Genomic DNA, 24620 nt, shown 5'->3' on the forward strand with positions numbered 1-24620 from the left:
GAGAAATTACGATGTGGGAGATAGGGAGTTGTTGGCCATCAAATTAGCTTTTGAGGAATGGCGCCATTGGTTAGAGGGAGCCAGACACCCTATTACCATGTTTACCGACCATAAGAATCTGGCCTACTTGGAATCAGCCAAGCGTCTGATCCCGAGACAGGCCAGATGGTCTTTGTTCTTTTCTAAGTTTAATTTTGTTGTCACGTTCCGCCCTGGGGTTAAAAATGTGAAGGCGGATGCCCTGTCACGTTGTTTTCCGGGAGGAGGGAACTTTGAAGACCCGGGTCCCATTGTGGCTGAAGGGATGGTCGTCTCTGCTCTTTATCCTGATTTGGAGGCAGAGGTTCAGGCAGCCCAGGCAGAGGCTCCTGATCTTTGTCCTCCTGGGAGGTTGTTTGTGCCTCTCGCTTTACGACACAAGGTTTTTAAGGAGCACCACGATACTGTCCTGGGCACCCGGGGAGTAGAGCCACAGTAGATCTCATTGCTCGGAGATTCTGGTGGCTGGCTCTTCGTAAGGCTTTTGTGGCAGCCTGCGAGACCTGCGCTCGTGCCAAGGTCCCTCATTCACGGCCATCGGGTTTTCTCCTCCCGTTACCCATTCCTTCCCGTACTTGGACGCATCTGTCCATGGACTTCATTACGGACCTGCCTCGTTCCTCGGGGAAGACTGTGATTCTGGTGGTAGTGGACCGTTGTAGCAAAATGGTGCATTTCATTCCCTTTCCTGGGTTACCCAATGCTAAGACGTTGGCGCAAGCGTTTGTTGATCACATTGTTAAATTTCATGGCATTCCTTCAGACATTGTTTTTGATAGGGGCACGCAATTTGTTTCCAGATTCTGGAAGGCCTTCTGTTCTCGCTTGGGGATTCAGTTGTCATTTTCTTCTGCTTTTCATCCGCATTCGAATGGTCAGACCGAACGCGTCAATCAGAATCTGGAGACATATCTGCGCTGTTTTGTGGCGGAGAATCAGGAGGATTGGTATTCTTTTTTGTCCCTTGCTGAGTTTGCTTTAAATAACCGACGCCAGGAGTCCTCTGATAAGTCACCATTTTTTGGTGCATATGGATTTCATCCACAGTTTGGGACATTCTCTGGAGAGGGGTCTTCTGGTTTACCTGATGAGGAGAGATTTTCCTCGTCTTTGTCATTTATTTGGCAAAAGATTCAGGGTAATCTGAAGAGGATGAGTGAGAGATATAAGCGTGTGGCGGATAAGAGACGTGTGCCTCGTCCAGACCTGAATGTGGGTGATCTGGTGTGGTTGTCTACAAAGAATATCAAACTGAAGGTTCCCTCCTGGAAGTTGGGTCCTAAGTTTATTGGGCCTTACAAGATCTTGTCCGTCATCAATCCTGTTGCCTTCCGTCTCGATCTTCCTCAGACTTGGAAGATCCATAATGTTTTTCACAGGTCCCTATTAAAACCTTATGTCCAACCCACTGTACCCTCCTCTTTGCCTCCTCCTCCGATTTTTGTTGATGGTAATCTTGAATTCCAGGTCTCTAGGATTGTGGATTCTCGCATTGTCCGTGGTTTTCTCCAGTACCTTGTTCATTGGGAGGGTTATGGTCCTGAGGAGAGGATGTGGGTCCCTGTGGCGGACATTAAGGCCACTCGTTTCATCAAGGCTTTCCATAGGTCTCATCCTGAGATGGTGGGTTCTGAGTGTCCGGAGTCCACCCGTAGAGGGAGGGGTACTGTCACCGCCACTTCTGTGAGAAGGTCTGACAGACGTCCTTCTCTACCTCTTGCATGATGTTCTTTGTTTTGGTTTCACTTTCTCATCTCATTTTCTTCTCCTAGGTGTCACCTATTTAGACTAATCCTCTTTCCTTTATATTCCCTCCCATACTGCCTCACTTTGCGGTTTATACTACTTCCTGGATTGAAGTGTTCACTGCTGGAGGCTTCTGCTGCTTGTTCAGATAAGTCCTTTCATGTATTGTGTTTCCTTGCTGGCTTGATTCTAGGTGACCCTGACTCCCTCCAAATTAAGTGCAGGGAGCCGGTGGTCGTGTCCCCTCACTATTATAGGGTTTTCAGGTGTCGCACAGTCTAGGTACGGGGGCATATAATCGTCTACCTTTGAGACCCTTGTATGTGCTTAGCAGTCAGGATGAGCTCTTAGGGTTTTATAGGGATCACCTATATGCTCCTTAGTTTGGGATCAAGCCAGTCGGACGTTTATTCATAATTTCCAGCTATCTGCAACATCATCCGTGACAGGTGCTCTTCATCCTTAGGGAGACCAAAAAAATGTACGGTATTATATACCTGGCGACACTATTCTTGGTTTCTGGGAAGAGTATATCGCAAATCACATATCTTAATTCTTCTAGCATTAGATATGATGTGGTCTCTTTTCTTTTTCCAGCCAAGCTAATTTACATACCTTTGGCTTTCTGGGAAAGATATATAAATTTTTATTTTTTTCCAAAAGAAGAAAACAATGCTAATCTTTTCTCATGCCAGCCAAATTAACCACTTCAGCCCCCCTAGCTTAAACACCCTTAATGACCAGGCCACTTTTTACACTTCTGCACTACACTACTTTCACCGTTTATTGCTCGGTCATGCAACTTACCACCCAAATGAATTTTGCCTCCTTTTCTTCTCACTAATAGAGCTTTCATTTGGTGGTATTTCATTGCTGCTGACATTTTTACTTTTTTTGTTATTAATCGAAATTTACCAATTTTTTGGCAAAAAAATGACATTTTTCACTTTCAGTTGTAAATTTATTTTTTTAAAAACGACATCCATATATAAATTTTTCTCTAAATTTATTGTTCTACATGTCTTTGATTTAAAAAAAATGTTTCGGTAAAAAAAAAATGGTTTGGGTAAAAGTTATAGCGTTTACAAACTATGGTACAAAAATGTGAATTTCTGCTTTTTGAAGCAGCTCTGACTTTCTGAGCACCTGTCATGTTTCCTGAGGTTCTACAATGCCCAGACAGAAGAAAACCCCCACAAATGACCCCATTTCGGAAAGTAGACACCCTAAGGTATTCGCTGATGGGCATAGTGAGTTCATAGAACTTTTTATTTTTTGTCACAAGTTAGCGGAAAATGATGATTATTATTATTTTTTTCCTTACAAAGTCTCATATTCCACTAACTTGTGACAAAAAATAAAAACTTCCATGAACTCACTATGCCCATCACGAAATACCTGGGGATGTCTTCTTTCCAAAATGGGGTCACTTGTGGGGTAGTTATACTGCCCTAGCATTTTAGGGGCCCGAATGCGTGAGAAGTAGTTTGAAATCAAAATCTGTAAAAAATGGCCGGTGAAATCCAAAAAGTGCTCTTTGTAATGTGGGCCCCTTTGCCCACCTAGGCTGCAAAAAAGTGTCACACATATGGTATTGCCGTACTCAGGATAAGTTGAGCAATGTGTTTTAGGGTGTTATTTTACATATACCCATGCTGGGTGAGATAAATATCTCGGTCAAATGCCAACTTTGTATAAAAAAATGGGAAAAGTTGTCTTTTGCCAAGATATTTCTTTCACCCAGCATGGGTATATGTAAAAAGACACCCCAACACACATTGCCCAACTTCTTCTGAGTACGGCGATACCAGATGTGTGACACTTTTTTGCAGCCTAGGTGGGCAAAGGGGCCCACATTCCAAAGAGCACCTTTCGGATTTCACCGGCCATTTTTTACAGATTTGGATTTCAAACTACTTACCACACATTAGGGCCCCTAGAATCCCAGGGCAGTATAACTACCCCACAAAACACATTGCCCAACTTCTCCTGAGTACGGAGATACCACATGTGTGACACTTTTTTGCAGCCTAGGTGGGCAAAGGGGCCCACATTCCAAAGAGCACCTTTCGGATTTCACCGGCCATTTTTTACAGATTTTGATTTCAAACTACTTACCACACATTTGGGCCCCTAGAATGCCAGGGCAGTATAACTACCCCACAAGTGACCCCATTTTGGAAAGAAGACACCCCAAGGTATTCCGTGAGGGGCATGGCGAGTTCCTAGAATTTTTTATTTTTTGTCACAAGTTAGCGGAAAATTATGTTTTTTTTTTTGTTTTTTTTCTTACAAAGTCTCATATTCCACTAACTTGTGACAAAAAATAAAAACTTCCATGAACTCACTATGCCCATCAGCGAATACCTTGGGGTGTCTTCTTTCCAAAATGGGGTCATTTGTGGGGTGTTTGTACTGTCTGGCCATTGTAGAACCTCAGGAAACATGACAGGTGCTCAGAAAGTCAGAGCTGCTTCAAAAAGCGGAAATTCACATTTTTGTACCATAGCTTGTAAACGCTATAACTTTTACCCAAACCATTTTTTTTTTGCCCAAACATTTTTTTATCAAAGACATGTAGAACAATAAATTTAGAGAAAAATTTATATATGGATGTCGTTGTTTTTGCAGAATTTTACTGAAAGTGAAAAATGACATTTTTTTGCAAAAAAATCGTTAAATTTCGATTGATAACAAAAAAAGTAAAAATGTCAGCAGCAATGAAATACCACCAAATGAAAGCTCTATTAGTGAGAAGAAAAGGAGGTAAAATTCATTTGGGTGGTAAGTTGCATGACCGAGCAATAAACGGTGAAAGTAGTGTAGTGCTGAAGTGTAAAAAGTGGCCTGGTCATTAAGGGTGTTTAAGCTATAGGGGCTGAGGTGGTTAAAGAGGCTGTCCGGTCCCAAAATCTATTTTATTTTAATGTGCTCCTAACACCCCTCACCATGCATACATATGCCCTCAATACCTGTTTTTCATGTCTGAGCTTTCCTTCCCCCCTGGAAGACATCACATTATCCTGACAGATCTGTGTACTTTCCCCCCTTCTTGTTTTGTTGAATACATAACTTTATTGATACACAAGCCTGGCTGCACAGCACAGAGATGAGTCACAGGCTGGCCACGCCCCCCACTCTGCGCTGTCTGCAGCAGCTACTCCATCTATAACTCCTGTGTCTATCTTTCTACACCCAGACATGAATCTACTTCTCACCCAGTGTCTAAATCCCATCACTGACCGTCCACAGGCTCTGCCCTCACATGTGTATCTAATCCTATCCTGTGTGATACAGCCTGCTGAGCTGTGTATCAAATCCCATCACTGACAGTCCACGGGCTCTTCCCTCACTATCTCCAGAGTGTGATAAACAGCTGGAATCAGCAAGTGTATCCAATCATATCTGTATCTAACCCTTACATGTATGTGTGCCTGATACACATCCTGTTGTGTGCAATACTGCCTGCGATACTGCCTGCTGAAGTGTATATCTAATCCCATCTTCTATGATACAGCCTGCTAAACTGTGTATCTAATCCCATCTTGTATGATGCTTCCTGCTGAGCGGTGCATCTAATCCCATTTTGTATGACACTGCCTGCTGAGTGGTGTATCTAATCCCATCTTCTATGATCCTGCCTGCTGAGTTGTGTATGTAAACCCTTATGCGCACAACCATATCCATTTTGTGATCCACATTTTTTGCTGTCCCAATGAGTTCTATGGATTTGGGGGTCCTCATTTTGATTACCAGAATAGGACATGTTCTGTCTTTACTGGAACTGACATACAGATATGGAAAGTACACTGATGAAGTCTGTTCTTTCCACATCCGTGTGTCAGTTCTGCGAAACATAGAACATGTCCTATTCCTCAAAATGCAGATCGAAAACCCATAGAACTCAATAGGACTGCAAAAAAATGTGAATCGCACACGGACAGTAGCCTTATTTAGTGGATCCGCGACTTGCAGACCGCAAAACAGATACGGTTCTGTGCGCAAGCCCTATCACTTATACTCAGCGCCCCATAACAGTGAAATCCAGAGTGCCACCCATAACAGTGACATTCACAGCGCCCCCATAACAGTGACATCCACAGTGCCCCCATAACAGTGACGTCCAGAGTGTCACCCATAACAGTGACATCCATAGTGCCCCCATAACAGTGACGTCCACAGTGCCCCCATAACAGTGACGTCCACAGCGCCCACATAACAGTGACATCCACAGAGGACCCATAAGTGCCATACACAGCGCCCCCATAACAGTGACATCCACAGTGCCATCCATTGCCCCCTTGTACCATCCATTCCCCCCATGTGCCATCCATTACCCCACGGGCCCATCGAGTGCCCCTTGTTTGCCATCCAGTACCCCCTTGTGCCATCCAGTGCCCCACTTGTGTCATCAATTGACCCCCTTGTGCCATCCAGTTCCCCTATTGTGCCAACCATTGCCCCCTTGTGCCATCCATTGCCCCCATGTGCCATCCATTTCCCCCATTATGCCTCTCATTACCCCCTTGGGCCATCCAGTGTCTCCTGTTTGCCATCCAGTACCCCCTTGTGCCATACTGTGCCCCCCCTGTGCCATCCAGTACCCCCCTTGTGCCATCCAGTGACCCTATTGTGCTATCTATTACCCCCCTGTGCTATTCATTTCCCTCATTGTGCCATCCATTACCCCATGGGGCCATCCAGTGCCCCTTGTTTACCATCCAGTACCCCTTTGAGCCATCCAGTGCCTCTGTGTGCCATACAGTGCCCCAATTGTGTCATCCAGTGCCCCACTTGTGCCATCAATTGACCCCATTGTGCCATCCAGTGCCCCCCTTGTGCCATCCATTGCCCCTATTGTGCCATCCATTACCCCATGGGGCCATCCAGTGCCCCTTGTTTGCATCCAGTACCCCCTTGGGCAATCCAGTGCCCCACTTGTGCCATCCAGTGCCCCTATTGTGTCATCCAGTGCCCCACATGTGCCATCCATTGCTCCTATTGTGCCATCCATTACCCCCATTGTGCCATCCAGTGCCCCTTGTTTGCCATTTTGCCATCCAGTACCCCCTTGGGCCATCCAGTGCCCCACTTGTGCCATCAATTGACCCCCTTGTGCCATCCAGTTCCCCTATTGTGCCAACCATTGCCCCCTTGTGCCATCCAGTGCCCCCTTGTGCCATCTAGTGTCCCACTTGTGCCATCAATTAACATCCTTGTTCTGTCCAGTTCCCCTATTGTGCCATCCAGTGCCCCCCTTGTTCAATCCAGTGCCCAACTTGTGCCATCAATTGACCCTCATTTTGCCATTCGTTGCCCCCATTATGCCATCCAGTGCCCCTATTGTGCCATCCATTACCCCATGGGGCCATCCAGTGCCCCTTATTTGCCATCCAGTACCACCTTGGGCCATCCAGTTCCCCCATTATGTCATCCAGTGCCCAACTTGTGCAATCAATTGACCCCCTTGTGCCATCCAGTGCCCCTATTGTGGCATCCATTGCCCCTATTGTGCCACCCATTACCCCATGGGGCCATCCAGTGCCCCTTGCTTGCCATCCAGTACCCCCTTGGGCCATCCATCCAGTGCCTCTGTGTGCCTTCAATTGACCCCCTTGTATCATCCAGTTCCCCTATTGTGCCAACCATTTCCCCCTTGTGCCATCCAGTGCCCCCTTGTGCCATCCAGTGCCCCCTTGTGCCATCTAGTGTCCCACTTGTGCCATCAATTGACCCCCTTGTGCCATCCAGTTCCCCTATTGTGCCATCCAGTGCCCCCTTGTGCCATCCAGTGCCCCACTTGTGCCATCAATTGACCCCCTTGTGCAACCCAGTGCCCCCTTGTGCCATCCAGTTCCCCTATTGTGCCATCCAGTGCCTCCCTTGTGCCATCCAGTGCCCCACTTGTGCCATCAATTGACCCCCTTGTGCCATCCAGTTCCCCTATTGTGCCAACAATTGCCCCCTTGTGCCATCCATTGCCCCGATGTGCAATACATTGACCCCCTTGTGCCATCCAGTGCCCCTATTGTGCCATCCATTGCCCTCTTGTGCCATACATTTCCCCCATTTGTGCCATCCAGTGTCCCCTGTGACATGCACAGCATAGCGATCAGCCTCAGTGGCTGATCGCTATACTGTCTCTCCTGCACAGCGCTTACATCGCGCTGTGCAGGAGTCAGTATAGGCTTCACATAGAAGCCTGTACAATACAGAGAGCGGCTGCCGGATCTGCACATGTGCATTAGTATTCAGCTTAGTGCGCTGTGAAGACTGCCGGCCGGCGCTTTCTCCAGCATGAGGCGGTGACATCACTCATGACGATCCGTCTTCTGCTGGAGAAAGGAAGATAAGAAGACTGACTTTGCCCGGAAGCACAGAAAAGCCATTTGGAGGGACCACGTGACCTGGAGGCAGATCTCAAGAACGGCTGCACTCTGGAAGGTAAGTATGTGAGCAATAATCTTTCCTCCACAGGTTAGCTTGTAATAGCCAAAAAAGGTTAATCCCGGAGAACCTCTTTAAGATATGTGATTTGCATATACTCTTCCTTGAAACCAAGAGTAGTGTCGTCTGGAATACAATACTCATACTTATTTTTTCGTCAACCAAGTAAGACAAGTCTCTCTTGTGACGTCCTGGTTCTCTTGTCCTTTTAGAAAGAGAGCTAGCTTTCATATTTCATTGGAAGAGGAGTAAGCATTGTAGGATGTTGTAATTCTCTTGTCTCACTTTCAGTTGAAGGTTACTTTGGAGGTGTCTTTGTCTGATTTTGACCCAAAATAGTGAAATAAAGTTGCTGAAGGTCTTGTCGGTCTTTGCTATACTGATGATGCATCCTCAGGTGATAGGAAGAAGCTGTCCCACTGAAGTGAGACAGCAGGGGCTATAATTATACTTGCTGCTGCACATCAAGTAGGTCAACAATAAGGAGAACCCAGCACGCAGCACTAAGCATTGCATTATTTTCACAGAGCAGACTGGTAGAGATGCTTTCCAGTCTTTTAAACAGGCTTCTGTAGCATAGCTAAAAAAAAAAGCCAGCCTCTCATCTACAACAATTTTTTTTCAGGACAAAGCCTTAATTAGAGAAAAGCAGATGAGAACAAACTTTCTAGGTGCGTCCTATTTTTATTCTGAAAACCAGTTGATTACGTGATGACTTTTGTAGACTGGAGAACTTTCCTCTGGATTTCTGGGTAAAATATATGCAAATTATCATATCTAGCATCTTCCTGCATCAGATTTAGGTCTAGGAAGGTTAATTTAAATATCTTTTCCAGAAACCCAGAGGGGCACAGTGTTAAAGATGTGTGAATTTTATTCTATATATTTTGTATCTCTAGAACTGTAATGAGTTAACTTTTTCTTCTCCACGTGCCCACCCACCCCCTCTTTGTTTCAAGACTGGAGGAGAGAGGGGGGGGGGTGGCAAAGAGCTGTGCTGTGAGAGGTGTCTGTTTTCTCATCCTTGTACAGGTGTCCCAAGGGAGGTATATAGAGTGTGAAGGAGTGCATAAGCCAATCATATGGCTTGATGATATGTATATATTATTCACTGCCTATAGAGAAGCACCTCTTTGAAGTGTCACATATGACGTATGCAGTATTATTGTTAGAATAGAAGCCATTACAAAATGGCGACGGTAACCAGATGTTTACATTCCAAAGTAGGGCCCAGTGCGGAGATGCCAGGGTGTTATCTCCTCTCTCTTATCTCTTCTTCCTTTTTGACCAATGAAACAATGTTTTATGCCTCAGTGAGGACTGCCCTCTTCTGAAGATGTATATACGCTTACCCGATGTAATAAAAGTTAGAGATTGCTTTGACCAGCTCCTGTGTCAGTGTCTAGTCTCTCAACCACGCGTGGAGATTAACCCCCTGGGGGTACATTGATTTGGAGCACCAGAGTGTATCTCAAATGCTCTACTTTAGGGCTGCTTTATGTCTGACCTACAATACTGTGTACGCTCTCCATAATGAGAAAAAGTACTATTGTTGAGAAGCTCACATCTATGTACTAGTCTCTCTCTCTTTCTCTCTCCCCCTTCCCCTAATTTGAGAATATATAATCTATCTGAAAACGTAGCGCTGGGAAAAAAAATAAAAAATAAAAGTGGTTACATGTTGTATGTAGGCCCAAATTGACAGAAGGAGGGGCAGCAAAAGTAGGCAGAGACAACAGAAGGAGGTGGAGCCAGCATCACTGTAGTGCAGAACAAAATAATTCCACCCATGTCACAGTATGAAACTGTATCGTCATCCTTAGGACAGCAGTTAAATTCAGGAGGGCATCTACGGCCGCTGGCCAGGTATAGAAGTGCCCAATGCTCCTACATTAACTAATGCTGAGAGCATCAGAACTTTATGTACCTGGCTGGCGGTCCACCAGGAAATTTTCATGTAGGATCTATGGCCAGTCCACCTCTGATGAGTAGTACTGCAGATAAGGAGTCCAAATTTCTGTAACTTGTATTTTTCTTCTGGCCCCTGTTCCCTTGATGTCAGCACTGAAGTACACTGTCCAGACTGCTGTGCCACAATAGCAACAATGTATTTCAGGGCAGCTTTGAGCGTTGATAGTGGAGTTATGGGTGCCACTAGGAAAATAAAAAATAGCAATTTTGGACTCCTTATTCGCATTACTACTCATGTATTATTGCATATAATAGTCCAAGATCCTGGCCATGGATTCCCTTTTCACATATTGATAAAAAGCATTGCAATAGTTAAGTTGCAAATAAATGTGCATACTAGAATTAGACTCGATTAGTACAGTCATCTTTTGTTGCGACCCTTTTAATCTGAAAAATAGATGACAGAGAATATTCTGACAACTGAGCGCGAGAGAGGAATCTGATAACAGGCACAACGTGAGTAATCTTGGCAAACTACACAGAGAAACACAAGATGATTCAATCTCAATGATTTAAATATAGGTACCTGACTTTTATCTCTAAATGAATAACCAACTGGTGAGGATGACGAGAATGGAGGCATTAACGTCAGTCTTCAATGTAAATCACTTCTAATTTCCTCCCTGTATCTGTTATTCAAGATGGAAATGAATGCATTTTGGGACTGTGTGAAGGGAAACGGGGTGAAGATGATGTCATTCTCATGCATATTGTTGGAAATAGGTGTATTTTTTCATATCTAGAATTAAAGGGGTTGTCTACGAAAAATATTCTACAGCTTTCAAACCTGCAACTGGATCTGAATACATTTGTAATTGCAATTAATAAAAAATTTAGCATAGCCACTGAGTTAGGCTACATTCACACGAACAATTGCGATATGTTCTATTTTTTTTTTTTGCGGGGCCGCGGCACAGAGCAACGGAAGCAGACAGCACATGGTGTGCTGTCCGCATCTTTTGCGGGCCCATAGAAATGAATGGGTCCACACCGGTCCCACAAAATTGCAGAACGGATGCGGACTCATTCATACGGTCGTGTGAATGAAGCCTTATTCAGTCAAATTTATCTGTATAGCGCCACCTGCTATTAGATTTTTTAGCTTATTTCTTTGTCCTCCTCACTGAGATGGCCGCACATGCTCAGTTTCATCCTTAAACTGCCTTCTGAGCTGCGATAGGGATAGAGCTGCAGCGGAAAAAGACACTCCCCCTGAGCTGTGGCAGAAAGGACACTCCCTTTGGGCCGCTAGCTTGATATAAATCTAGCAGAGTAATGGATGGGGAGATCTCTGGATCCATGTGAGGTACAGGGCTGGTTCTAGCTTTGTTAGAAAGAGATTCTCATGTACTGTATGATGTCTGATTATTTATTTTTTACATTAATTACATTACATTAATTACATAAATTTTTTACATTAATTTTTTACATTAATCACATTACATTTACATTAAGACAACCTAACAAAAGATGAGACATATCTGGAATGCTCCCTAAGGCCTGATACACAGAACTGTGGGCTATATGGTGCACGGTATGGCACTCAATACCAACCAGTATTGTGCACTGCATTTTTATCATTTTGTCTCTATATTACTTGTTATATAAGACTGTATTTTGACGTTAGAGGTAATTAAAGGGGTTATCCAATACTAAAAACTGAGAATCAGCAGCGGCGGCGCGGGGACCAGAAGCGGAGCAGGGAGCGAGGTGCAGGGTAAGTATATTCCCTGCGAGGGGCCCGGCATATGGGGGGCAGTTTTTAATATTGGATAACCCCTTTAAAGGGGTTATTCCATGAATTAACCCCTTCCCGACCAGTGCCGTGATAGTACAGCGCTACGGGACGTGACTTACCGCCTGGTGCGACGATCCCCCGGCCCCCGTGCATAATCGCTCAGGAACCGGGGTGCAATGGCTGCTCTGCCGAGCAGGCAGCCATGTTAGCTAAAGGCTGCGGGAGGTATTTACGCCCCCCTACAGCCCCAATCGCTGCTATTAGCCGGATTCCACAGGCTTGGCATCGCAGCTCCGGCTGCGATACGGAGCTGTAGAGGGGGCGGGGGGGTGTCATCTGGAGGTGACTGGTGCTGAACAAGTCAGCACCTGTCTCCTCCTAGGTCAGGCAGGGGACACCAGTGTTTTGGGTCCCCTGCCAGCGCTGCTATTGACTGGAACAACGCTCCAGCCAATGGCAGCGCTATAGCTGCACAGGAAGAGGCAGAACTTCCCTGCAAGCAGCCATTCTAGCTGGTGACTGCATGCAGAGAGGTTCTGTGCCTTTCTGTACTGCATGTGGCTTGCTGAGACTTCTGGTGCACCACCAGAGTGTTTTAACCCCTTTCCTGCTGAAAAGAAGAAGAAAAGAAGACGAAAGAAGAACATCTGGAATAGCTGCACAGATTTTTTATATTTTTTTCATTTGTAGCTGTTCCAGATACCTAAACCACCCTCCGTCCCTGTCCCTGTCCCTGCTAGTGAGGGAGAAGAAGATGCCACTTTTCTCTACTCCTCTACCCCCTCATCATCATCATCATTCGCTGATAAGGGACCCTCTAGAACAGGCATCCTCAAACTGCGGCCCTCCACCTGTTGCAAAACTACAACTCCCAGCATGCCCGAACAGCCTACGGGTATCAGCCTACAGCAGGGCATTGTGGGAGTTGTAGTTTTACAACAGCTGGAGGGCCGCAGTTTGAGGATGCCTGCTCTAGGAGGTGCCCCAGGGTAGCAGCGGAAGAAGCCCCCCAGAGTGACCCCATATGGACACCACCCCCTGACGATTATCAGCCCCAAATTCCAGAGTTTGTGGGTGTGACGGACTGCTGGAGAAGCCTGAGGGCCAGCCTCCTTCCTACAGACTATGGACCGAGAACTATGGAGACCCCCTAAGACCTTTTGGAGTTACAAGGAACTATGAACCCTGATTTATCTGTGTAATTTATATGCCACATATTTCCTATTGCCCATTAAAAAGGCATGGTGTGGATTCAGCAACACAAAAAGGGTTAACTCTGCACTGAGACTCCCACTGATTGTGTTAGTGATGGGATTAAGATAGTTGATTATAATAGCAGCCGACTCCTAGATGAATCGATCACCATGTGATACACTCAGGAGATAATCCCATCACATGTGTCTCCACTGTCCCTATTCATTCATTATGGAGGGGGTGAAGATGTCTGTTTGCATGTTGTGTTTGTTAATTGCGTCACAGACAATGCCATTGTGTTTGTTAATTGCGTCACAGACAATGCCATTGTGTTTGTTGAATAGGGTTAGTTTTTGTGTTTAAACTGCAAAGGATTGGCTGCTATGTCATGTCCTCAGTTCCCAACCAGGTCCACGGGGGTGGTAACCTTGTTGGAAAATGTGTATATAAGTCAATGCTGTGTGTTCAATAAAGAGTTCCTGTTTTACCCTTCATCATGTTGAGGCTGATGTTTGGGTAACTGATCGACACTGGGGATTGCTATACGCTAAAGATTTGCTATACTCCCGTGGCTATAGCTACTAGCTCTTGTAAGAGCTGTTCCTGCGCTCTGAATGAAGAGAGGTTCACCCACTGGAGCCTGGAGCCTTGTCGTAGGTCCAGGGTGGGTAGGAGACGGCGAGACCTCAACCAAGCTTTAGCGGTTCGTGGGGTCTGCAGTGCTTATGGTGTGTCAAGTGGAGTGCATGGAGTCCTCGGGAAGCACTAGGAGCATCCATCAACTGAGGTACCCGGTCGGGGTGCCAGGAGATCCATTACAGTGGGAAACTCTGGAATCCAAATTGACTGCATGAGCTTCACAGAAATGGATTTTTTCAAAATCTTTTTCAGTGAAGATTTAGTAAATTTTATCCTGGCCCAAACAAATTTATATGCCCAGCAGTTTATTACCCAGAATCCCACATCGCCATTTGCAAGACCCCTCGGTTGGACCCCAGTTACAGCAGCAGAAAGGAAAATCTTCTGGGGGCTAAAAAAATTGAAATTAGACATTATTGGAGTGCGGATGTCTTGTACCACACTCCAATATTCAGTAATTCCATGGCCCGGAATAGATTCGAGCCGTTTTTGCATTACAACGATAATGCACAGTGTCCGCCCCAAAATGACCCAACATTTGATCTGCTTTTTAAAATTAGGCCGGCCTTGACCACTTAAGTACCAAGTTTGCTGAAGTGTACACCCCAGAACAAAATATCTGTATAGATGAGTCCCTGGTACATTTCAAGGGGAGGGTAAGATTCCGCCGGTACCTGCCCAGCAAGTGAGCAAGGTATGGCATAAAAATGTATAAACTCTGTGAGAGTAGCTCTGGGTCAGTGGCGGATTATAATGGGGGCGTTTGGGTCTGTAGCCCCGGGCCCACAAACTACGATGGGGCACGGGAGCGTATAGTTCCCTGCCCCCCGATCACCGCTATAGGCTTTAGGCCTAGTAGGCCTGAAGCCTATGTGGTAGTAAAATCCCAGCGCAGGCGGGCGTGATGATGGAAAGACATCGCTGGAGACATCGGTGTCCCACTAGGTGGCCCTCACACTGGAAGATGGACCATCCAGACAAAGAGCATAACTCCAGCACACCCCAAGGCTCGCGTACAACTGACTCCTGGCCTTAAGCCACAGGTATAAGAAGCACCTAGTGACCACACCCAGCAAGGTAGTTAACCCCTAAAGCACCAGACAGAGGAGGAACCAGGAGAAGGGGAGAAAAGCACATACAAGCCGACATCAAAGCATTGCCCCTGGCAACTGGCATGCAGGGCAATGTGTCACGCACACAACACCGAGGCCATGACAACACCAGTTTGATAAATGACCCCAATTATGAGAAATCTAACATGTCTGTGTAACAAACTCTGTAGAGACAAGATGCGGCTGAAAGAATTAGTCATGGCGTTTTGGGGCAAACGGAGGAGAAGAGGAAAGAGAAGATCTACATGACATGAGATGTCACTGGAAGTAAGATGTATGTGGTGCTGTATTCTATTATATGTAGAGCTGCCTCACTACTGTGAGCTGCCTCTCATCTTCTCCTCCAAGTCTTTTTTTTATTATAATTTACCGTATTTTTCGCTTTATAAGACGCACTTTTTCTTCTTAAAACGGGGGAAGAAGTCAATGAGTCTTATAAAGCGAACGTGCTCAGAAATATGGCCGTCACATTGCAGGCTGTTATCTAGAGATGCACCTCCAGTGTTAATAATGTGAGGCGGGGCCCTCTAGTAGGAAGTGTGGGGCGGGCGGCAGTCATTGCCGCTAAATGTTGCCATCATCATGGATCGTCATTAGCAACGGGCCACAAGTGCAGGAATTGCTCCCCTATATATATGCACAACTGCATGTGGGTTTGAGCACTTCCTGCTTGTTTAATACCACGTCATTCTTTTCAGTTTGTATTTAATGCAACATTACACCTAAAATTCATGCGGCTGAAAGAATTAGTCATGGCGTTTTGGGGCAAACGGAGGAGAAGAGGAAAGAGAAGATCTACATGACATGAGATGTCACTGGAAGTAAGATGTATGTGGTGCTGTATTCTATTATATGTAGAGCTGCCTCACTACTGTGAGCTGCCTCTCATCTTCTCCTCCGAGTCTTTTTTTTATTATAATTTACCGTATTTTTCGCTTTATAAGACGCACTTTTTCTTCTTAAAACGGGGGAAGAAGTCAATGAGTCTTCTAAAGCGAACGTGCTCAGAAATATGGCCGTCACATTGCAGGCTGTTATCTAGAGATGCACCTCCAGTGTTAATAATGTGAGGCGGGGCCCTCTAGTAGGAAGTGTGGGGCGGGCGGCAGTCATTGCAGATAAATGTTGCCATCATGCATGTTTAATAGGACGTGTAAGCGTTCAGTCTGCTGTTGTTTAGCAGCACTGACGCTGTGCTGTCCTCCAAACCACACTTCCCTCCCCTACTGTGACGCACTCCGGCACTGCTGCCCTGTATGTTGAGCTGATTGGTGGTGAGCACAGCGGGAACTGCTGCTCTGCCGCCTCCACCAATCAGTTTAGTTAGTTGCTCGACCGCTCGCCACTACCAACTGCTCATCACTACTGAACCTCCGGCACCCCGAGTCAGCACTGCTTTTCCCTGGGACTACTGGGCTGTCTCTACCTGAGACTTGGTGAGTGACAACCTGGATAAGAAGGAGAGCTCGAGGGCCGGCCTTAACAAATATGTATTACATATTATAACCTCTCCTCATCTATAGGAATACACCCATGTACTGCAGTACATGAGTGCACTCTTTAGGATGAGGGGGGTTATAGTCACATTTAAAGAGGACCTTTCACCGATTATTACACTATGAACTAACTATACAGACATGTAGAGCGGCGCCTGGGGATCTCACTGCACTTACCATTATCCCCAGTCTTGAGTGGGATTCGCAGACTCCTCCCTCCTCCCATTGCTAGCATGGTCACATGCTGGAGGTAACTAGTGAGTTGTCTGTGAGTCGGCCTCATGCTCCTGTAATTTGCCCACTGGCTCCTGGTAATGGCCATATGGCACAGGTAGGTGAGTGTTAGGTTCCCGAGCTACTTGAGAAACCAGTTTGAGGGTTTAGTAAGACCGCAGAGTGCACCTGTCTTTGCTATTATTTTGTTATATTGATTATCACATCCACATAATTGCTATCTTGAGTAGGATGTCTATTGTGGTACTTGTGGTTCGCTGCGGGCATCCTCCACTGTATGCATTTTTGCTGGGGATCGTCATTAGCAACGGGCCACAAGTGCAGGAATTGCTCCCCTATATATATGCACAACTGCATGTGGGTTTGAGCACTTCCTGCTTGTTTAATACCACGTCATTCTTTTCAGTTTGTATTTAATGCAACATTACACCTAAAATTCATGTCTGCCAATTCAGGTCAGCAAAATCCATATTTAGCTATTTGACTCTAGACCCCTGCCATGCGCCCATACATTATTTTTTGAGCACATATGGTGTGTTGGCATATGTGGTGTGAATTTTGTCCTGTTACCCCTTGTGAAAGTGAAAAATGTGGGTGTAAAGGAACTTTTTCTGGAAAAAATTGTAATTTGTCATTTTCACACCTAAGAGTTTCCTAATTTTGTGAAACGCCTGATGGGTGAAAGTGCTCACTACACACCTTGAAATATTCCTTGAGGGGTGTAGTTTCCGGAATGAGGTCACTTTTTGGGGGTTTCCACTGTAGAGCCACCTCAGGGTGTCTTCTTCACATGCAACATAGCTCCCAATTACCATTCCAGCTAAATACGCTCTCCTAACACCATATGGTGCTCCTTCCACTCTGAAGCCTGCCGTGCGCCCATACATAATTTTTTGAGCACTTATGGGGTGTTGGCGTATTCGGAGGAAAATGGGGAACAAAATGTGGGGTGCATTTTGTCCTGTCATGTAATTTTTCATTTTCACAGCCAAGCTTTTCCTTATACTGTGAAACGCCCGATGGGTCAAAGTGCTCACTACACACCTTGAAATATTAATTGAGGGGTGTAGTTTCCAGAATGGGGTCACATTTTGTTTTTTTTTTAGTGTAGGGCCACCTCAGGGTATCTTCATATGCGACATAGTTTCCAATTTTAATTCCAGCTAAATCAGCTCTCCTAATGCCATATGGTGCTCCTTCCACTCTGAAGCCTGCTGTGCACCCATACATCATTTTTTTAGCACATATGGGGTGTTGGCATATTCGAGGGGAAATGGGAAACAAAATTTGGGGTCCATTTTGTCTGGTTACCCCTTCTCAAAGTGAAAAATGTGGGTGTAAAGCAACTTTTTCTGGAAAAATTTTAAATTTTGCATTTTCACACCCAAGTGTTTCCTAATTCTGTGAAAAACCCGATGGGTCAAAGTGCTCATTACACACCTTGAAATATTCCTTGAGAGGTTTAGTTTCTGGAATGGGGTCACATTTTGATTCCACTCTAGGGATACCCCAGGGTGCCTTCATATGCGACATAGCTCCCAAAAGTAAATCCTGCAAAATCTGTTCTCTAAAAGCCATATGGCACTACTTCCCTTTTGAGCCCTGCCATGCACCCATACATAATTTTTTGAGCACATATGGGATGTCGCCGTATTCGGGGGGAAATAGGGAACAAGATGTGGGGTAAATCTTGTCCTTTTACCCTTTGTGAAAGTGAAAAATGTGGGTGTAAAGCAACTTTTTCTGGAAAAAAATATTAATTTTTCATTTTCACAGCCAAGTCTTTCCTAATTCTATGAATCGCCCGATGGGTGAAAGTGATCACTACACACCTTTAAAATATTCCTTGTGGGGTGTAGTTTCTGGAATGGGGTCACTTTTTGGGGGTTTTCACTCTATGGGTACCTCAGGGTGTGTTCAATTGCAAGATGGCGCCTGTGAATTATTCCGGTGAAATCTGTCTTTTAGAAGCCATTTGGTGCTCCTTTCCTTCTGACCCCTGTGGTACGCCCATATGGCAGTATACAAGCACATATGGGGTATTGCTGTACTTAGGAGAAAATGGGCAATAAATTAGGGGGTACATTTTCTCCAGTTCCCCCTTGTGATACATTTGGGCCTAAAGTCCATTTTTCTGGAAATAAATTGTAATATTTTATTATAACAGCCAATTACATTAATCACCTTTGAGGACAAAGTTCTCACTACACATCTTGAAATATTCTTTGAGGGGTGTAGTTTCTAGTGTTGAGCGCGAATATTCGAAAATCAAATTTTTATCGCCAATATCGGCACTTCGAGAATTTGCGAATATTTAGAATATAGTGCTATGTATTCGTAATGACGAATATTCAGGTTTTTTTTTGTTAGTTTTTTTTAACACAGTACACATCAGTTGATCATTCCTCCCTTCTTCTAGCTTGATAAGGCTTTGTCACAGCTTAGCAACATCCCTAGCAACCAATAGAAAAGTTGCCTACCCCACGCCGGTATTTTGCATGCATTATGCGAATAATACATTGGCGATTTTCAAAATCAAGAATAAAATCTCGAATTCGCGAATATATGACAAATATTCTACAAAATATTTGAGAAATATCACGGATTCGAATATTGCCCCTGCCGCTCATCACTAATAGTTTCCAGAATGGGGTCACTTTTTGGGGGTTTCCCCTCTAGGGGTACTTCAGGGTGTCTTCATATGCGACATAGCTCCCAAAAGCCAATCCTGCAAAATCTGTCCTCCAAAAGCCCTATGGCACTACTTCCCTTTTGAACCCTGCCATGCACCCAAACATCATTTTTTGAGCACATAGGGTGTTGGCGTATTCGGGGGAAATGGGGAACAAAATGTGGGGTGCATTGTGTCCTCTTACCCCTCTTACCCATTGTGTCCTCATTTTCACAGCCAAGCGTTTCCTAATTCTGTGAGACGCCCGATGGGTCAAAGAGTGCACTACACACCTTGAAATATTCCTTGAGGGGTGTTGTTTCCAGAATAGGGTAGCTTTTTGGGGGTTTCCACTGGAGAGCCACCTCAGGGTGTCTTCATATATGACATAGCTCCCAATTACCGCTCTCCAAAAGCCAAATAGTTCTCCTTCCACTCTGAAGCCTGCTGTGCGCCCATACATCAGTTTTTGAGAACACATGTGGTGTTTCTGTAAACTCCAGATTTGGGGTAATAGATTTTGAGTTTTGTTTGGCTGTTAACCCTTGATGTGTTGCAGAAAAAATAGATTAAAATTTAAAATCTGCTAAAAAAAAAGTGAAATTTAGAAATTTCATTTCTTTTTTTCCTTTAATTCTCGTGGGGCACCTAAAGGGTTAACAAGGTTTGTAAAATCAGTTTTGAATAGCTTGAGGGGTGTAGCTTCTAAAATGGGGTGATTTATGGGTGGTTTCTAATATGTAAGCCCAAGAAAGTGACTTCCTAACTGAACTGGTCCTGAAAAAATTGGGTTTTGGAAATGTTCTTAAAAATGTTAAGATTTGCTTCTAAACTTCTAAGCCTTCTAACATCCCAAAAAATAAAATGTAATTTTCAAAATGATCCAAACATGAAGTAGACATATGGGGAATGTAAAGGAAATTACTATTTTTGGAGGCATTACTTATTATAAAAGTAGAGAAATTGAAATTGGAGGTCTTATTAACGTTACGGTCTGAGCTGAGGTCTGGTTTAGGGTCTTATTAACATTGGGGGTCTAATTGGGGCTCTCAGCTGAGGTCTGATTAACATTGGGGGTCAGATTGGTGGTCTGCTCTGAGGTGTTATTCTCTTCCTCTAAAATCTTTTAGGACAAAAAATACATTATATATGCATGTCAGAAATGGCATGCCACAAGTAAGAGAAATACAGTATATAGAACTTAATAGTGTACATATATGACAATAATTTAAGGAATAGGCTCATTACTGGAACAGTAATCACCGGCAGAACAAATATTGTATAACCTGTTGAAAATGTAAAGTTTACTGCAGAACTTCTGCAGCTTCCCACTGAAGATCAGCTACACTTAAAAGGGACACTACCATTAAAAGTTATTTTAGGACATATTAATAGTCTATATGTAAATATTTTATAATTATCATTATTATCATAATTATTATTATTATTATTTAAAAAAATAAAAATAGGTGGAGAGTAGTGATGGACAAACATCGGCCAGGACGTTTTGTGAACTCGAACGTGCGTTCGCAATCAAATGTCCGCGAACCTCACGTTCGTGGCGGGCCCCATTCACTTTAATGGCAGGTGAACCTGAAAAAACCTTCAGGTTATATTTGCAGCCACCAAATACTTACTAGAAGTGCACAAATAGTCCCACAACATGGACAGTGACATACCAGAGGGGGATCAATGGCAATAATTCCCACAAAAAATATGTATTTTAATCAGGGGCCATTTTTATGTGTCTTAAATGGAAACTCTAAAAAATGTGCCCTGCTGGAGGCTAGAAAATTTTTATTTTAGGCCACGGGAGTACGGACCCCAAAAATTAGGCATTCACCGGACAGAAAAGAACAAATGATTATGTGGCTGGAGGTATATTAGACGGTCAGTGCATAACAATTTTACTGCAGGCCAGTGGAGTACAGGCCCCAAAAATTATGTATTAACCTGACAGAAAAGAACAAATGATTAATGTGGCTGGAGGTATATTGGGCGGTCAGTGGATAGCAATTTTGCTGCAGGCCAGTGGAGTACAGGCCCCAAAAATTATGCATTCACTGGACAGAAAAGAACAAGTGATTATGTGGCTGGAGGTATATTAGGTGGTCAGTGAATAACAATTTTACTGCAGACCAGTGGAGTATAGGCCCAAAACATTAGGCATTCACCAGACGGAAAAGAACAAGTGATTATGTGGCTGGAGGTATATTAGGCGGTCAGTGGATAACAATTTTACTGTAGGCCAGTGGAGTACAGGCCCCAAAAATTATGCATTCACTGGACAGAAAAGAACAAGTGATTAAGTGACTGGAGGTATATTAGGAGGTCAGTGGATAACAATTTTACTGTAGTCCAGTACAGGCCCCAAAAATTAGGCATTCGCCTGACAGAAAAGAACTTGTGATGATGTGGCTGGAGGTACAATAGGCGGTCACCGGCTAAATTTTTTTACTGTAGGCCAGTACAAGCCCCAAAAATTATGCATTCACCTGACAGAAAAGAACAAGTGATTTTGTGGCTGGAGGTATATTAAGCGGTCAGTGGATAACAATTTTACTGTAGGCCAGTACAGGACCCAAAAATTATGGTTTCACCTGACAGAAAAGAACTAGTGATTATGTGTCTGGAGGTACATTAGGCGGTCACTTTATACTAATTTTACTGTAGACCACTGGAGTAGAGGCCCCAAAAATTTGGAATTCACCTGACAGAAAAGGCCTTTTATGCCACTTTATATACATAAGACAAGGACCATTCTTTGTTCTGGGTGGTGGCGGATATGTGTGGGCTGGCATGAGGAAATTTAATTACATGTGGTCATCACAGGTATTGAATTCCTCCGAGATCCATGCCTCATTCATTTTTAGAAATGTGAGGTAGTCCACACTGTCATGAGCTAGGCGAGTGCACTTATCGGTGACGATATACCCTGCTGCGCTGAACGTCCTCTCGGACAGGACACTTGACGAGGGGCAAGCCAAGAGTTCCATGGCAAATTGTGCCAGCTCTGGCCACAGGTCTAAATACGTTGCCACCAAGTACTTGTCCTTGCCCTTTATGCTTTTTATACGGGGGTCCCTCTTCAAACACTGGAGCATGAAGGCCCCCATTTGCACTAAATTGGAAGCGGTGGAGCGCCCTGGCTCCTGCTCATCGCACAGGAGAATGTCGTCCTCGGTCTCCTCCCTCCAGCCACGGACAACACCAGGGATCCCCGAAAAGTTTAAAGTCCCCCTCAAAGCCTGCTGTTCTTGCTCCTCCTCCCCCCAGCCACCATCCTCCTATGAATCCTCTTCAGACTCCTGTTTACTTGTCTCAGATGGAGTAGCACCCCCTGGGAATTCATTTAGCATTGCGACTTCCTCATCTTCCAGCTCCTGCTCCTCGACAGCTTGATCAATGACACGACGCAATGCACGCTCCAGAAAGAAGGCATAAGGTACGATGTCACTGATGGCACTCTGGCTGCGACTGACCAGTTTGGTGATCTCATCAAATGGCCGCAGAAGTCTGCATGCGTCGCGCATGAGCAGCCACTGGCGCGGTAAAAAGAAACCAAGCTCACAGAACCTGTCCTGCTGCAGAGTTAATACAGGTAGTCGTTAACGGCACATTGCTGCTGGAGCAGCCTATCAAGCATATACAAGGTGGAGTTCCAGCGCGTCGGGCTGTCACAAATCAGACGTCTGACAGACAGGTGGTGTCGCCGGTGAACATCAGCAAGGCGAGCCATGGCCGTGTAAGATCTTCGAAAATGGCCTGCCGCAAGACGTCCTGGACCCCGGGGTATTTGGCAACGAATCGCTGCATGACTAAGTTCAGGACGTGTGCCATGCACGTCACGTGTGTCATTTTGCCCTGTTTCAGCGGGCTAAGCAGATTGGCACCGTAGTCGCACACCACTTTACCAACTGTTAAATTGAGTGGGGTTAGCAGAGCTGAAAGCTGTGCAGGACCCGTGTGGCTCTTGGCTCCAAGGTACAACAGCCGCAGCACAGCATGGCAACGTCTCACGTGGCACATCTAATAGGTTCTGGGGAATGGATGGGAAAATGTTTGCATGTTCGGCGAATCGCGAACGAGCAAATTTCACAGTGAAACGACCGCTGGGCAAACCGCAAGGCCATCTCTAGTGGAGAGTTTTGTGGATATCATTTTTTTAAGTCAATCAATGTATTCTACTTTCTGTCCTGTCTCTTTAATTCCCTCCTTTTTTTTACTTTTAGCACAGCAAACAGCCTCTAGACCTATCAAGAGAACAATAGATCTATCATAGTGTTATCCTAATTCTAGTAATACTATTATAGTAGCAGATAACATATTCCTCTCACAGCAGCAATAAACGTAATGTATTACCTGTCTATATAAGGTTTTTATTTTTCTGTGCTGACTGCTACAGACAGACAATATTTAGCATTTAATTTTCCACTATAGAATATTGCTGAAATGAAGAAAAAAGTCAAAAAGTCTACTAAATCTTTTCTATGAATGTCGAGTTTAAAAAGTCCTTTTCTGATGAAAGTATCCCGTCATCTCAGGAGGACTTGATGTGGCCATATATGAGTACCATGCTAAGCTTCACTTGTATGACTTGATATATATTTGCCCATATTTGTGATTGCAACTGGAGCCATTTATGCAAAGTTTTGGCTTCAAATTAAAGACTCCAATTTAGAGGCTTAGATGTAATATAAATCTCCTGGACCCCAATATAAAAACTGTTACAGTGCCCCATGGTTACAGGGTCAGCCGTTTGGAAGAAGGAGATGTGACCTGCCTAAATGGGCATCATAGAAGGTCTGGTATCTGAGGTATGTAAAATGAAATGTATAGAAGTTTTATTGAGACATTGTATAGCACTTCTATTTTATGACTTTACACATGGCATTATTTCATCACTATTTTGTGGCATTGGGTGGCACTGCTACTTAGACACTGTACTATGGGGGACAATGTATAGGATCTTTTATGGTAATTTTATGGAGATAGATTTTGACCAACACATGGCACTATTATTTGGGCACCGTACTGTATTCTACTTACAAGTAGCCATTATATGCACTGTATGCAGGGGGTGCAGTGGTCACAATTTCGACTGGGCCTCTAAGCCAGGGGTCCTCAGGACGGCTATACAGTTAGATGCAGTAGCAATGTCTCCTTGCCCCACCTTTCCCTCTGATAGGCTTCAGGCCTAGTGCCCGTAGTCCATCAGAGGCCGGCACAGACAGCGCAATGACATAATCATCAACATGCTGCTTGAGCCAGTCAGCGTACAGCTCAGGAAACAGGCCTGAAATGCTCTGACGCATGGGGGTAACTATTTTAGT

At 44.7% G+C, this 24620-nt stretch overlaps 1 long non-coding RNA gene across 1 annotated transcript; it reads left to right on the top strand.

Annotated features, from left to right (window-relative positions):
- The first annotated feature begins 4191 nt into the window (after positions 1-4191).
- Positions 4192-22461, top strand: LOC120991805. The gene is made up of 3 exons (XR_005776820.1): positions 4192-4202; positions 16457-16460; positions 22311-22461. It is a non-coding gene; the product is annotated as an uncharacterized LOC120991805 (long non-coding RNA).
- Positions 22462-24620: the final 2159 nt, after the last annotated feature.

This window comes from Bufo bufo, chromosome 2 (assembly GCF_905171765.1).
Source record: "Bufo bufo chromosome 2, aBufBuf1.1, whole genome shotgun sequence".
Taxonomy (NCBI): domain Eukaryota; kingdom Metazoa; phylum Chordata; class Amphibia; order Anura; family Bufonidae; genus Bufo; species Bufo bufo.